The sequence below is a fragment of the Protopterus annectens genome, chromosome 3.part0 (genome assembly GCF_019279795.1).
Source record: "Protopterus annectens isolate FY-2018-M chromosome 3.part0, PAN1.0, whole genome shotgun sequence".
NCBI classification, from domain to species: Eukaryota; Metazoa; Chordata; order Ceratodontiformes; family Protopteridae; genus Protopterus; species Protopterus annectens.
The window spans coordinates 1,774,060,827-1,774,077,181 of record NC_056731.1 but is presented as its reverse complement, the minus strand read 5'-3'; the positions used below and the strand labels follow the sequence as shown (position 1 = coordinate 1,774,077,181).

The window sequence follows — 16,355 nt, the reverse complement described above, 5'->3', positions numbered from 1 at the left end:
TTTTTTTGTCTTTAGATCTTTTATAAGCAGCTAAGCAGTTTCCTTCTGGCACTGCCAGTAACACGACTCACCAAACAAGGAGAGAGTGCTGGGCCCTTGCACTTGCCAGTTTGCCATCATCAGCTGAGCAGGTACAATCAAGTTAAGACACGAAACAACAACAAACAATAAGAACATGCAAATATAGACAAATATAAATTTGCCTGACATACTGAGGCCACCAACAGCAGCTGTCAGGTGAAGGGGTTGTGCAGACACAGGAGGACACCATGATAGTAGTAAGCATTTAAATGAGGAGGACTCTCTCGCAAATGATCTGTTATGGTGGCAATCTATTTACCCAAGGGATTTCAAAGATCAATTTTTCAGTTCACCTTTCATTATAAATGACATACAAAAAAAGACAAAAAAATCTTGGAGACAAGTCCCCTGCACCTACCAAAATTATATACACCAACTCCATGGTTGTACCACAGTGATGAAAAGGGGAACCCCCTCCCCAAAAAACACACCATCAGCTCACACAATGTAATAAACTATAGCAAAATTTACAGCAGCATAAAATTCTTGAACTTCATCTGCATGACCAAAGGTGCAGTGCAAACACATAGGTAAGCCAACACATGATACCAACAGTCATCCTCAGTGGGTAAACTGTTGGAAAGCATCCCAAGCAGCACCAGAAAAACCATCCAGGTAGCCACAGCTGGAAAAGGATACAAGGTTAATGCTCTTCATGCCAAAAATTAGAAGTTATGTACTCACCATAACGTTCCATCTGAGTAGGTGTATTCATTTGTCTGCAACCTGATATCGGATCCAAACTGGCATGGTTTACCAGCTATGGATCCAAGCTCTCAGCTCCTCCCCTCACCCATAATGCCCTGCTCTACCCTCATGACCTCAGATCGAGTTTGCCAACAGCAAGAACACCCTGAAAAGGGTAGCACAACATATGCAGGAAACTGAAAGGCCAGGGGGATAGGAGGGCGGGATGGTTGCAGACAAATGAATACACCTACTCAGATGGAACGTTATGGTGAGTACATAACTTCTAAATCTGAAGTAGGAGATTCATTTGTCTGCAACCTGTGGGACAGAGTCCCCAGCTACCTGAATCTTGGGCGGCCATCATGGAAGGATATTCCGGAGCACCGCGGAGCCAAAGGATGCTCTACCCCTAGATGCAAGATCCAACTTGTAGTGGGAAATAAAAGTATGAGATGAAGCCCACGTGGCTGCTGCACAAATATCATCTAGAGGAATCCTAGCCTTAAAGGCTGCCGAGGTAGAGACTGACCGGGTTGCATGGGCATGTACACCCTCCGGTGCGGGCCTTCCTGAAGCTTGATAAGCCAATAAGATACATTGTGAAATCCAGCGAGATAGTGAGACTTTAGAAATTGGTTTGCCCAAATTAAATTTAGCAAAGGAAATGAACAACTGGTCGGATTGCCTATGACCAGCCGTCCTGTTTAGATAAAATCTAAGTTGCCTGTGAACATCTAAGGAGTGAAGCTTGTATTTACCTTTGTTTTCATATTTAGGAAAGAAGACAGGGAGGTTAATGGATTGATTAATGTTTGCTTCAGAAGCTACCTTAGGAAGAAAGGACGGGTTGGTCCTGAGGTAAACACGGTCCGGATGAAAGACCAAGTAAGGAGGTTTAGCTGATAATGCTTGAAGCTCTGAAACTCCCTTGGCCGAAGTAATGGCTACTAAGAAGGCAGTCTTGAACGACAAGAATTTCAAATCTACCGTAGCCGCCGGTTCGAAGGGGGGGGTGGTCAAGGCCTGGAGAACTAAGGAGAGGTCCCAAGGAGGAACCGCTTGTTTTACAGGGGGCCTGAGAAGAAAAGTACCTTTAAGGAAAATCTTACACAACTTGGCCGACATCAGTGGATTGGAGTCATGACCAATGTGATAATGTGAAATTGCCGCAAGTTGTACTTTGACCGTGGAACTGCTGGCACCATCGTTAAAAAGAGTGGTTAAGAAATCAAGCACCAAAGGGAGAGGAACTGTGAAGGGATTTAGGCCTTGCCGCTCCGCCCACAACGAAAACCGTTTCCACTTGCTGCGGTAGACTTTCCTAGTGGATGGCTTATGAGCTGCCACCAGGATCGCCTTAACGGGGGACGAAATACCGGGAGTCCTGATTAAGAGTGGAACTGGAGCAGCCAAGCGGTCAGCTTCAGGTTGTCCAGGTTCGGAGGAGATAAGCGGGATGGATGAGATATCAGATCCGGAATGGGATCTAGAATCCAAGGAGGATTCACAGAGTGAGACCTTAGGAAGGGGAACCAGATCTGTCGAGGCCAAAACGGGGCAATGAGAATCATTCTGCACCCCAACCGAGAGGCTTTCTGAAGAACTTGGAGCATCAGAGGCAAGGGGGAATAAGCATAAAGAAGACCGGGTGGCCAAGCATGCACCAGAGCGTCTCTTGGGGAACCTCCGGGAGGAGGTATCAGAGCGAAAAAACTGTCGCACTTGGTGTTTGAGGGAGAGGCAAAAAGATCGCAAGAAGGAGTTCCCACCGTGCGAATATGCGTTCCACTACTTGAGTATTGAGAGACCACTCGTAAGGGGTGAGAATGGTGCGACTGAGCTTGTCCGCCAGGATGTTGGACCGACCCGGAATGTGCGTTGCTATGAGAAAGCGATTGGTGGAGATTGCCCATTCCCAAACTCTCATGGCTTCTCGACAAAGAGGGTAAGACCTGGTTCCTCCCTGCTTGTTGATATACCAGAGAACCGACATGTTGTCCGATTGAATCGCAATTGTTCCCAAGGGAAGAAAGGCCTGAAGTGCTAGCAACGCTAAGAGCACTGCTCTCATCTCTAGAACGTTGATATGCAGTAAGGTCTCTGAATCGTTCCATGTGCCTTGGACGGTCCGGCCTGCAAAATGCCCCCACCCGAGGCGGGAGGCGTCCGTGGTCACCGTGGCGAGAGGGGGAGAAGCACAAAATGGGCGGCCTCCATGGAGATCTGGAGAGTGAAGCCACCACAGGAGGGACCGCTTGCAAGCCTTGCTGATCGCAATGGGATGATGCATAGGAAGAGCAAGATACGACCACTGTACTAGGAGTGTCCACTGGAGGATGCGCATATTGAACCTGGCGAGAGGAAGAAGTGCTATAGCAGCCGCCATGGACCCTAGAGCCCTCAGGACCAACTCCGCCGGAACTGAGCTTGAGTGGGGAATGGCCCGCACCTGGAGTTGCAGATTTTGAACTCTGTCCGCAGTGAGGAAGGCTTTTAAACTCCTTGTGTCTAACCTGGCACCTATAAAATCTATGAACTGCGTGGGTGCTAGGTTGGATTTTTGTGTTTATAGTGATGCCCAGACGGGAGCAAGATGGAGAAAGGAGTCTCGCGCCAATAGTAGTAGATGCCTTGTTGGGGCGGTAAGGAGCCAGTCGTCCAGGTAGGGAAAGACCTGTACCCCCTGAAGCCTCAGGTGGGCCGCTACCACTGCTAATACTTTGGTGAACACCCTGGGAGCTGTGGTGAGACCAAAGGGAAGGACCCGGAACTGGTAGTGACTGGCTCCCAGCCGGAAGCGGAGAAACCTCCTGGAGCGCCTGTCCATTAGTATATGGTAGTACGCATCCTTGAGGTCTATGGAGCACATCCAGTGATTTTCTCCCATAAGGGGGAGAATAGACTGCAGCGTGACCATTCGGAACTTTTCCTTGGGAACTGCCAGGTTCAAGAGAGAAAGGTCTAAAATTGGTCTTAGATCCCCCGTCTTTTTTGGCACTAAAAAGAACCTGGAGTAGAACCCTGATCCGATCTGGTCTGGGGGGACGGGCTGGATGGCTCTTTTCTTTAGCAGATGGCCAATTTCTGCCAAAGCGGCCTCCCACTGATCGGGTGGAACGTCGGGGAGGGACTTCAATTTTGGCAAGTGACGAAAGGGGATACGGTATCCTCTGGATATGATCTGGAGAACCCAGCGGTCTGATGTTATGGATTCCCATGCTGCTACGTGCTCCGAAAAACGTCCCCCGACTGCCTCCAGAGTGGAGCAGCCGGGCAACCCCTCAGGGTTGCTGCGCGGGCCGTTCAGGGAAGGGTTCTCTGGACCCGAAGTTCCTGGGAGCCCCTCTGCCTCTAGGGCGGCGTCCTCCCTGTCCTCCTCTGCCATGGAAGGACTGGTTGTCCGGAGCAGGCTGGGATTGCTGCGACTTCCGGAACCACATCTTCTTCTGACCCTTTTGGTTCCTAGAATAGGGCCTCTGGGGTGCAGAGAAGCGGATTCCGACGGCAGACAGTGTCTTCCCGTCCTTCTCGCTCTGGGTCAAAGTGTCGCGAACAGTTTTGCCAAAGAGGGCAGAACCATCTAAGGGGGCGTCCACAAATGACGCTTTGAAGGGCTCTGAGAAATCGCAATGACGGAGCCAGGCCTGACGTCTAGTAACTAGACCTGCCCCTGCGGCTCTAGCGGCGCCTTCCGTAGCATGGGAGAGTAGCCGCATAGAGGTATTGGTAACGGACCTGAGAGTGGCCATGCGGGTGGAGTGCAGCACTTTGTCCTCCTCCGACACAGACTCTGGGGGGGATGCAGCGTATTCTTTAATAAGATCGCGCTGCATCCTAATCACATGTGCCAGATAGTTCAGCGCCCTTACCGAGAAGGTCGCTGAACTAAACATCCGCTTCCCCAAGTGGTCCATCATCCGAGACTCCTTGCTCGGGGGATGGACTGAGGGACTCTCCTGAGCAAGTTCCCTCTTGGTGGCCGCCGCCGTCAACATGGCATCTACCGGAGGCCCCTTACTCCAATGGGCACGGTCAGCCTGGGGACTGAGAATCCGGTCGGGCCTTTTAGGGATTGGCTCCACGGTGCCCGGTTCCTTCCACGCCCTGGTGGTAATGAGGTCCACCAGGGGGTCGGTAGGAGGGGACACCCAAGAGGTAGACGGGCCCGCTTCAAATGCCTCCAAGAACACGGACTCGTCAGAGGAAGACTTGGGGGCAGACCACCCCCCCCTTATGCGGAGCATTTCCATGATGTCTCCAAATGAGACATCCTCGGGGGGTGACCGTGGGGAGCCTACCCCTTCCTCCAAATCCGTGTCTTCCGTGAGAGACTCGGTGGAGTCAATGTGCCTCCTTTTGCACGTATACTTGTGAGAAACATCCTCTGGGGGGCTGTCAGAGGACTCCTCGCAAACAGTAACCTGTTCCAGGGGAACAGCTTGGGGCACAGGAGCGGGCTGTCCCAAGGGCCGGATGGTGGAAGCCTGACCCAGTGCAGAGGGAGCGCGGGACGGAGCCGAAGCAAGTGCCGGGGGTCCGGAGACCCTCAACAGGGCCCTCTCCACTACATCAAAAGCCGAAGGGGAGCCGACCTCGACCAAAGGATCCGACAATCGGCTCCCCCTCAGATCCGAGGAGTGGATCGGAGCCGGCGCCGAAGCACTCGGATCCGAAGGGACAGTGCGCTCCGATACAGACGGCGCCGAAGGAGCACTGATCCCCCCGGATCCGAAGCTCGGATCCAGGCTCCGAGAGGTCAGATCCGATGCACTCGAGGCCAGGGTCGGATCCGAAGTACCAAGTACTATCGGCGCCGACCCACCCCCGGCTCCGAAGCTGCTCAGCTCCAACTGCTCCGAACCCGGGTAGCGGGTCGGAGAAGGAGCAATTGGCTTGAAAAAAGGGGTCGAGCTCCCCCCAGAGGGGGGGGGGCAAGAGCACTCCCATCTGCATCTGGGCCTGGATGAACCTTCTCATCATCCGGTCCAGATCAGCGTCTGACAGGCTATAAGTTGATCTCGACGAGGCTACCGAGGTAGGCCTTGAGTGCCTCCTCGATAGCCTTGACGGAGATCGGGTCTCCTCCTCCTCAGGTCCCGGTGAAAAACACACTGGAGACCGGAGCCGAGGAGGGGGAGAGCCAGCAGACAAGGAGGCCGAGGGAGAAGCCCGCTTGGCTGGCGGGGCCGAAACAGAGGTCTCGGCCCGCCGCTTATGGTGCTTCTCCCTCCGATCCTTCTTCCTAGCTTCCCTCTCCTCCGAACCACTACAGGGAGGTTGAGTCCCAGGAGGAGGAGGGGGAGCCGGAGAGGGGACAACCGTGGAAACGGTTACCCCCGAAGGAGCGGAGGCCGGAGCCGAGTCCGGTGGCAAAAGACCCGCCAAGACAAGCTTGGACCTCCGCTCCTTCAATGCCCTGGGGTTGAACCCTGCACAAATGGAACATCCAGATGTGAGGTGTTCAACCCCCAGGCATCTAACACACCGAGTGTGGCCATCAGCTGGGGAAAGCTTATGGCCACACTTGGAGCACTTAGAAAATACAGCTTTGGGCTGCTCAGACATCCCAAAAGCAAAAAACAAGGTTACTAAAACTAGTTAAAGTAAAGTAACAAAAAAACACTCAACAGGCCCAAACACACACTACGCTACCAGCGAGGGGAGGGATAAGTAAAAATAAATTTTAAAAGACTAAAAGTATAATAACATCAAAGGGAAACCTACACTTTCACACAACTTTCACACTAAACTTTCAAAAATAAGCTTTTTTAAGACTAAAATTTCACTTAGCTGGAGAGCTTTGAAAAACACAATCTGGTCACCATGCGCGGCAAACGAGATCTGAGGTCATGAGGGTAGAGCAGGGCATTATGGGTGAGGGGAGGAGCTGAGAGCTTGGATCCATAGCTAGTAAACCATGCCGGTTCGGATCCGATATCGGATCCATAACCCACAGGTTGCAGACAAATGAATCTCCTACTTCAGATCTAACATTACTGCGCAAAAGGATACTAGATTCCAGTATAGTTAAAGTTCAAGCAAGAACATTGTTCAGGGAGGGTATGAAATGAAGAGTAAATATATGCAACAGAGATGTTTTTGAAACAAGCACTGAAAATAGCCGCAACACCGCTTTAGCACTTTTCAATTGGCAGTACAATGCCAGATTTCAAAGCGCAATGAGATAAGCAATCCACAAGGAAAAAGGTTTGCATAGCGACCAACAGTTCCTGCCCTCCCCCCCTGGAGCTAAGGAGATGAACGTATGTTATGTTTTATGAAACTCAAACATTCCCTTTCCTGAGCTGACACCACATATCCAAGATGTAAAGGACTACTACTCTCTATGTATCTGGTAAAAAACATGAAGATTAATGGACTGATCTAAGTACAATTCTGAAGAACCAAATATAGTTTATTTAAATGAGGCCTGAAAATCAAAGATCCCATGGACAAAGGGGATGGCCACAAAACAAAAAAATAAAAAAATTATGCGATGGGTTTCAAAACTGCCAGGTCAGCATCTTCAAAGAGGAGACAGGCTAATCTTTTAATCTTTCACTCATGAAATTCAAGCCCCTCAGGAAGAAGGGTTTTTCAAAGAAGGAAGAAGAGGCAGAACCGCTTTAAGGATCTGCTTGACTAGCTGTGCTGGCCAAAGTTCTATACTACATAGGATCTGTGAAAAACACCCTGACCATGGAAGAACTAAGACTCGAATCACACAGGCTTTTGAGGTAGGAAGAATCATCTGCAAGCCAGTCAATATACCAATGGATATCGCTCCACCCAACTGGAGAATCTCTCTTCCTTGGCAAGAATGATAGGTGCACAGTTTCCTGGCAGAATATATCATCTCTAAAAATCTCACCAGAATGTGCAGATGGAGTAGAGGGATGCAAGTCAGAACAAGCTCTGAGGTGGAACTGGTTTGTCCTTGCAAGAAAGCAAGTCCACCCAGACTTGTACTGGCAAATTCTGTTGTACTGCAAGAGGAACTAAAGGCCTGAAACCATAACCTGCTCTGCCAACAGGGGACAATGACAATAAGGTTTGGTCTTCTTTTTATGATTACGTATGGTATAAGATGGAATGGTCGGAAGGTGTACATGATAACATGAGAGGGGGAATTATTCATTATGAATTTTTCTTTGGTTTGAGAAACTGAGAAGAAAAGGAGGACCATGTTCTCCAAAGTGATCGACAAGTAAGAGATTGTGATGGCTCAATCTCAGGTTACCTTGACCAGAAAAGACTCCAGTTCCTCAGTTCCAAGAAAAGACTGGAAAATCAGTGCAGACAGTATCACAGGAAGTACACCCCTCTCAAGATGTGAACAGCAGAATGGCTAGTGCTACTTGCTAATGGTCCATTTCCAGACATGTGTCACCACACTGTTTACAGTCTACCACTAAAATGTACCCTGCTTAAGTATTACAGAATGGAATGGTTTTCAGTTTAGGTCCAGACTGAGTCTGACCTCATCTTCAACTGGTTTATGGAGAGCCCCATTTGCTGGGGGGGGGGGGGGGGAGTCACATCCCTGAAATGTGGAAGACAAGAGTTCAGCTCCCCACCACATCACTGAAATATCAATCTTTAAACCATGTAAATGGTTCTGCTGCAGGAAGATATGACCCACCATGAGAATGCTTGGGATCCTTCACATGAACCTGAGTAAAAGGGCTTCGACAACAAAAAGCAATGCAAGAGAACCTGGTGACTTTAGCCACAGACACTTTAGAGTCCACTCAAACACCCACTTTCTTGGGTGGAAAAGCAACCATGATGCTCGAGATTGCCATTAATCAAAGAAGCCACAGAAGGAACTGAAGTGGGACTCTCCACTGCATCCTTACTGAGGATGTGTGCAGGAATGGCCCACAAAGATGAGTGTCCAACTCTGCTCAGAACTGGAATTAGAGATTATGAAAGGCCACTAAGAATCTGTAAATATGGTACTTGCTGAACATTATTTAGTTATTTAATTAATGAATTTAATTCAGTTTGACAACCAGTTAGGTAGACTGGCCAAACAGACCATTTTTAGCCATGCCTCATACCCTTTGGAGGTACAAGGAGAACAGGCTACAAAAAAAAACAGCAGAAAAAGAAATAAGGCATTGCAGTAGTTAACAGTGATATGTACTACTGGAAACTGCACACTATCAAGGGGAGCACAGTATGTGCATTTTTCTAAAAAGAGAAATACAATAATAATATTAAGTCATACTTCAACATCCAATTAAAGGACAAACATTTAACAAAAAGAAAAAAAAATCTCATTGTTTCGTTTCAAGGTGTACACAGGTAACCTTATTAATTAGATGTTTTATTTAATTTACTCAAACACAGCCAACATTTGTTGCTTTCTAACTTCTGGTGGTAGCTGACTACATACAGCTGAACCAAACTTGGTAAATTTTGTCAGGTTTGAAGCAAGGAGTAGCAAGTGTACAACTTCTTCAGAGTTTTCATTGAGGGGGTAAATTTGTTGCCTGTTGGGCAATTTTTCTTTTAAGAGGAGGACACTGACCTTGTTTGACAATTTTGCAGATATTGCTATTTATTGGTAACTGAATTAAACCTTTCTTAAAGCTGTAGTGATGAATGCAGGTATCTGCAAATAGGACAAATATACATATATTTTTACCCATCTGCATTTTTTGTATATTGGATCTAGAATGCAAAGTTAATAATGGCAGGTCATATTCACTGTTTAGGGATTAGAATATTACTGTCTATGGCATGACAGGCATAAGCAGAGTGAAGATGGGAGATCCTACAGTACAACATTAACTGGGCAAGCACTCTGCTACTCACCTACCAGCAAGTTGAGCAAAAGATAAAGGAGGATCTAAAGTTAAGTAAAGATGGCTTTGTTTGCAAACATTGAGGACAGGGTTGCCATTATTACTTTTAATAACAGTGGGAAAGACAGTTTAGCTTTTGGATATGAGCAAACATCATGATACTAGAGCTATTTGGGTTAACTAGGAGCCTATCATTGTGGGTCCAGTTACATTGTTTAAAGAAAGAACTATGTAGTCTTTGCTGGCATTAGCAGGAGTTGTGCTGGATTCAAGCAGTAGCAGAGCTTGTCTGCATACATTATTGTACTGAGATCTGTCAGGTCACAAGTTAAATCCTCAAAAAAGAGTGAAAGGAGAATACAGCTTAGAACAGAACCTCGTGATACTCCATTATTAAGCATTCCAGGCTTGCAGTTTCATAAGTAATTAAAAGGCATATGGTCAATGAAAGAAGCCTAGCCTAAATTTCCCAAATCACTGCTAGACATATATGAGCAAGTTGTTAGCATACACCTGGAAGTGTCTGCTTTCCAGATAACTTTTATACCACTGTAACATATTAATCACAAAGTTAAGCCTGCAAGTTTAAGTAGTACAGGGTGGTTCAAAGTTTCAAAGGTCCTTGTCATGTCAATAAACAGGTCATCTGTAATTTGACTGCCATTCATGTTATTAAAAATGTTGTTAGCTGCATTTGGAAGTCCCTCTACAGGGAAACCAGAACCCAGTCATCAAGGTAAAGGAATATGTGAAGTTACTTCTTTAGCAAAGCCTCACAGCTTAGCACACTGTACACAGTACAGAAAAAATAGCAGGACCCTGTAATGAACGTGGTGCCCACCCACAGCAGTCTGAAGGAACTTCCTGTACAGACTGCAGACACTGACGTACCAAAAGATATCGGTCTATTCCACTGACACAATCAATGTGCCATGCAGCAGCAGAAGTGTAACCGCCCACAGAAGCACTATCCAGAATTTGATGTTCCAAATGCACTTGTTCAAATATCTAAGAAAGATAATACAATAAAATTCTAGTCTCCTTCATAATTAAAAAAAAAAAAGCGAGAGAGAGAGTGAAACCCTGATCTCCTTCTGTACAAAAAAAAAAAAAGAAAGCAAGTTGGCGGCACCTTGTGTGGCAGTGACCTCTCAGACTCCCGTTGTGCACTTTTTTGTTTTTCTCTTGTATTTTCAATGACTGTTGATGTGGTGGTCCATTTGACCTGGTCAAGTATGCGGCTGTTTGTGGCGGTTGTGTCTGTGATTTCCTCGTTTGAAATATTTACATGGTTTTATTTGGAATGTGAACATACGGAACTTCAGTAGCGAGCTGGCTGGTACAGAATGTGAGAAGCAGGGGCTGTAACCTTGTCTGCCAGTGCGATTTAAAGGGACTGGATTTGTTTTCATCTGAGGTAACTGGTCTGAATTTGGGATGCTGCTGTTGGGTCAGAATATGGACTGGTGATGGCATGGATGGTGAAAATTGAGGAAGTTGGTCTATTTGGTTGTGGTCATTCTGGCCTGAGGGTAGCAGCAGTTGTGAGGGTCTGTGGTGTCAGAAGGAAGGTCAGAAGAAAGGATCAGGACTTGGATGTTGATGGTGGTGAAGTGGGCATTCAGGCCTGTAGGTAGCAGCTGTTGTGAGGGTCTATGGGTGTTGGAAAGAAGGACTGGGACTTGGATGTTGCTGGTGATGGAGGGGGAGATGGTAGCAGTGTAGAGGAGTGACTCCTGTAGTCCATGGAATCGTGATAAGATTTTGAAGCTTCTGTGCCTTCGGTTGGCTGGTACACTGTTGTTGTATATGTGGGGGGGGGGGTTGTATTCTGTGTTGCTGTGTTTCTGTTTGTGCATGAGCTTAGAGAAACAAAATTTTGTTCAGCTGTATAGTTGTGCATGGTTGAATGACAATAAAGTTACTTTTGACTTTTTACAAACAACAGTCTATATAGCCTCTCTGAGGAGTAGGAAAACTACAGTTGTGTACACCTACCATAAATGTAGATGTTCGAGTGTCTTCACTGTTGCATTCATGACTGTAGGGTTCTCCCCTGCCGGCTGGCAGCCCTCAGTCGGCCAGAATCCCAAAGTCTGGGTCCGACGTCGGCTGTTCAACCCTGCTCCCTGATGTCAGAGCGCCAGGAGTATAAAGCTGACAGCCGACGCCATCTTCTCCAGTTTTTCTTGCCCCAGATGTCAGGAGTTCCAAAATGAAAATGGTCCCATAACCTCTGCAAATACACCTCAGAAGAATGGTGAAAAAAGGAACCACACAAAAGTAAAAATAAGAGGGGACAGGAGGGAGGGAAACCCAGACTGCAACAGTGAAGACACTCGAACATCTACATTTATGGTAGGTGTACACAACTGTACTATGTTCATCGTGTTTCACTGTTGCAGTCATGACTGTAGGGTAGAATCCCAAAGCTGAAAGAAAGGGAGGTGGTCATAAAGAAGAAGGGGTGGCTAAAAGGCCCTGCAAGACTGCAGAGGCAAAGCCTGCCCTAGACTTAGAGTAGAGAGGTAAATTGTAGTGCTTAGAGAAAGTATGCACTGAACTCCAAGTTGCAGCTTCCAAAATGTCCTTGGTAGGAACTCCCCTGAGGAAGGCCGCAGAAGTGGCAGCAGCTCTGGTGGAATGAGTCCGAATGCTCCCTGAGATTTGCTTTCCATGGTGTGAATAACAAAATCTGATTCCATGAGCAATCCATTTAGAAATGGTTTGTTTAGAAATGGCTTTACCTTGGGAACTTGAAGCATAAGAAACAAACAATTGTTCTGATTTTCTGATGTCCTTGGTTCTGTTCAGGTAAAAACGTAGCTGTCTATGTACATCCAAGGAATGTAAGATCCTTTCCCCTTTATTTTGAGGAGTGGGGAAAAAGACTGGCAAGTGGATAGTTTGATTTAAAGCCACTTTGGAAACCACCTTAGGCATGAAGGTCGGATTAGTCCTCAAAGATATCCTGTCTTGATGAAAAATAATATAAGGTTCCACCACCATAAGGGCTTGTAACTCTGAAACTCTCCTGGCAGAGGTTAGTGCTAACAGGATAGCTGTCTTCCAAGATAAAAACTTGATGTCAGAAGAAGCGGCAGGCTCAAAAGGAGGCAAGGTTAGTTTTTCCAAAACATAATTGAGATCCCAAGCAGGAATAGGAGGAGATCTAGGAGGTCTTAAGTTCTTAGCTCCTCTGAGGAACTGTCTCATGAGCTGGTGGGAAAAGATGGGAGGGTCTGTATTATAATGAGCAGAAATAGCAGAGGCATGGATCTTAATGGAAGAGAAAGAGAGACCCTTATGTAAGAGATCTGTCAAGTAAAGTAAAATTAAAGTAATGTTAGGAAGAAGAGGATCAGAATCCTGAGCCTGCATCCAGGAACAAAATCTTTTCCATTTTCCTGCATAAGATTTTCTAGTGCAAGGACGTCTGGCTTCTAAAATGACATCCATAACCTGCTTGGGTAGGAAAGAAGAAATCAAAGGTCCTGGATTAACCAGGCCACCAGGCTGAGAGTTCTGACATGAGAGTGTGGAACCCGACCCTGATGCTGGGACAGAAGGTTCGGAGACTGAGGTAAAATCCAAGGGGGCTCCAGGCATAGGTTTTTTAGAGTTGGATACCAAAACTGCCGAGGCCAATTCGGAGCCAACAAGATTATCATCTTGGGTTTGTCCTGTTTTATCTTCAATAAAACTCGTGGAAGAAGAGGTAGAGGCGGAAAGGCATATCCCGAGAGGTTCCTTCAACTGAATGACAGGGCATCCACTTTCCAAGCTTCTCTGTGGAAAGTTCTGGTGCAAAAATTTTGTAGCTGATGATTTAGATGGGATGCAAAGAGATTTTTGTGAGGACATCCCCATACTGCTGTTATCATCCTGAATATTTTGGTGTCCAGCATCCACTCGTGTGGATCCGAAAGGTTTCTGCTCAAACTGTCTGCCAGTAAGTTTTGTTTCCTTGGTAGAAACTGAGCTTGAAGATCCAGATTGCAAGCTAGAGCTGTGTTCCATAAATCCATGGCTAGTCTGCAAAGGGGGTAGGAATGAGATCCCCCTTGCTTGTTTATGTACCACATAACTGTGGTGTTGTCTGTTCGTATTAGTAGTTGTCCTGGTTGTATGAGACTCCTGAAGGCCAATAGAGCTTTCTGAATGGCTAACATTTCCTTTAAGTTGATATGCAGGTGCATCTGATCCTTTGTTCAAAGGCCCTGCAGACAATTGCCCTGAAAATGGGCTCCCCAAGCAAAATCCGAGGCATCCGTGGTTAGAATCTGAGAGGCAGGAGGTAGACGGAAGGGCTTCCCTTTGTTTAGAGCACATGCCCTGGACCACCAAAGAAATTCCTTTTGAAGGCAAGGAGGGACAGGAATCAGTATGTCCAAACTGTGGCAATGCTGAGACCATACACTTTTTAGGTACCACTGTATTTTCCTCATGTGTAGTCTTGCATATGGTACGAGAAGGATGCAGGAGGCCATGTAACCCAAAGCCTGCAGGAATTTCCTTGCAGATAGATGGGTTAGAGTTGCCAAGGCTTTGAAAGTTGATGCCAGCTGTAATTGTTTTTCGGATGTCAGAAATGCCATCTAGGTTGTAGTGTTTAGAAGAGCACCCAGAACAGTTATCTGTTGTGATGGTGTCAAATTTGACTTTTTTATGTTTACAGAGAATCCCAGGAATTTGAGGAGGTTTTGTACAAAGTCCAGATGCTGGAGTAAGACATCCTTGCTGTCTGCCTGAATTAGACAATCGTCCAGATAAGGGTAAATGTTTATTCCTTTGAGTCTGCAGTAAGCTACTACTGGAGCCAGGCATTTGGTGAAGACCCTGGGCACAGTAGACAATCCAAAGGGCAGTGCAGAGAATTGAAAGTGCCTCGATCCAGCCTTGAACCTGAGGTATTTTCTGCGATCCTGCCTGATGGGAATGTGTAAATATGCCTCCTTTAAATCCAAAGTCACCATCCATGCAACTTTGGACAGCACAGGAAGTAACTACTGTAGAGTAAGCATCCTGAATTTTGGAATCTCTAGAAAGGTGTTCAAGACCGACAGATCCAGAATGGGTCTCCATGAATTTTGCTTCCTTGGGACTAGAAAGAGCCTTGAGTAAAACCCTTTTCCCATCTCTGAAAGAGGAACCAGTTCTATGGCATTCATAGCCAAAAGAGCTTCCACCTGGTTTAAGGCCTCCGTCCATTGATGTTTTGGAAGGTCTGGCCATCCGCTTGGCCTTGGCAAAGTATGAAAATGGAATTTGTAACCTCTTAAAATCACATCCAAAACCCATTTGTCCTGGGTTATTTGAGTCCAATTTTGATAAAAAAGAGAGAGTTTTCCTCCGAGAGGCGCTTCCAGGCAAGACGTTCCTGCAGTCCAACAGAGGGAGTCATTGAGTTTGTTTCCTTTGAGACTGTGGCCTGTCCTCTCCTCCCCTAGGGGTAGAAGCAGTCCACTGTCTTGGTCTATAAGCAGCTTGTGTTTGAGGCCTCCCTCTGGAGCGTCTATATCTACCCCTATGAGGCCTGTCTGAAGAGGGAAAGGACCAGTTTTTCGATGGCCAATTCCTGCTAAATCTAGGAGGCTGTAGTTGTAAGAAATCTTTAACTGTTTGCATGGATTTCGCCTTATCCTCCATCTTTTTAATCACCTCTTCAGCTTTAGATCCAAACAAAACATTATGCTGAACAGGAGCATCCAATAATTTAGCCTTTACTTGTTCAGGCAATTCCTTTAGCCATGCATGTCTTCTAATGACTGTGCCAGAGGCCGCAGCCCTACAAGAGGCCTCCAAGGCATCAAATCCACAGTGTAAAACATGCTTCCCAACTTGTTCAGTGGCATGCAATAAGTCATGTAATTCCTTATCATCTGCACAGGCAGAAATGGAAGTAAATTTTTGTTTTAAGACAGACAAGAGAAATTGCTGATATTTAAGCATATGAAACTGACAGTTTAAAGCCCTAATGGACAAAGTAGCAGAAGTGTACACCTTTTTGCCCCATCTTTTCAAGGCTCGAGAATCCTTTTCAGTAGGAATGTGATTTTTAGCAGTAGTGGCCTTAACACCCTTGGGGCCCTGAGAAATGGTTTCAGGGTCAGCAGTAGGATTCTTGTATAAAAATTTATGGGAATCAGGAACGCTGTAGTATCTATCAGGCTTAACAGGAGCAGGAGGGAAAGTATCAGGAGTTAAGTTAGCCTCCGAAAAGGCATCATCCACAATATCCAAAACAGGAGGAATAGCCAGGGTCTATGTTGGGGAAGAAGAAGAAAATCCCCTCAGTCTTTTCTTGGATTCTGAATACTCCTGTCCCTCCCAGTGGAAATGTTCCCTCATTTCATGCAGAGTTTCCCCAAAAGAAAAATCCTCAGGAGGAGAAGCTGAAGGAATGGATTCTTCCGCATCAGAATCCTCATAAGGAGGGAAAGAATATTCCTGATCAGAAGAAGAAACTGAGGAAACAGAAGCCTGATCAGAGGAATCAAAATAAACATCCTGCCTTGGCCTTTTGTCTGGAGGGGGATGAGAACCCCTAATCATTGTAAGTAAATCCTCCACCATCTTGAGTAACTGTTTCTGTCACTTGGGAGCCGGTTCAGAAGAGGCCTGTGTTGAAGTCTTTGATTTAGAAGGAGCCTTTGCCTTTGGCTTTGCCTTTACTTGAAGCTGAGTAGGCCTGAAAACCCCTTCGGAAGCTGGTACCTGCACAGCGGCTCCGGACCCATCCGAAGGAGCATTGTCCGAAGGTCCTGCAAC

General features: G+C 46.6%; 1 protein-coding gene across 2 annotated transcripts in view; it reads right to left on the bottom strand.

The window, feature by feature from the left end:
• LOC122797053 (polyamine-modulated factor 1-binding protein 1-like) overlaps nt 1-16,355 on the bottom strand; it is a 2,450,839-nt gene that overhangs the window by 2,013,844 nt on the left and 420,640 nt on the right. The window lies entirely within an intron of this gene.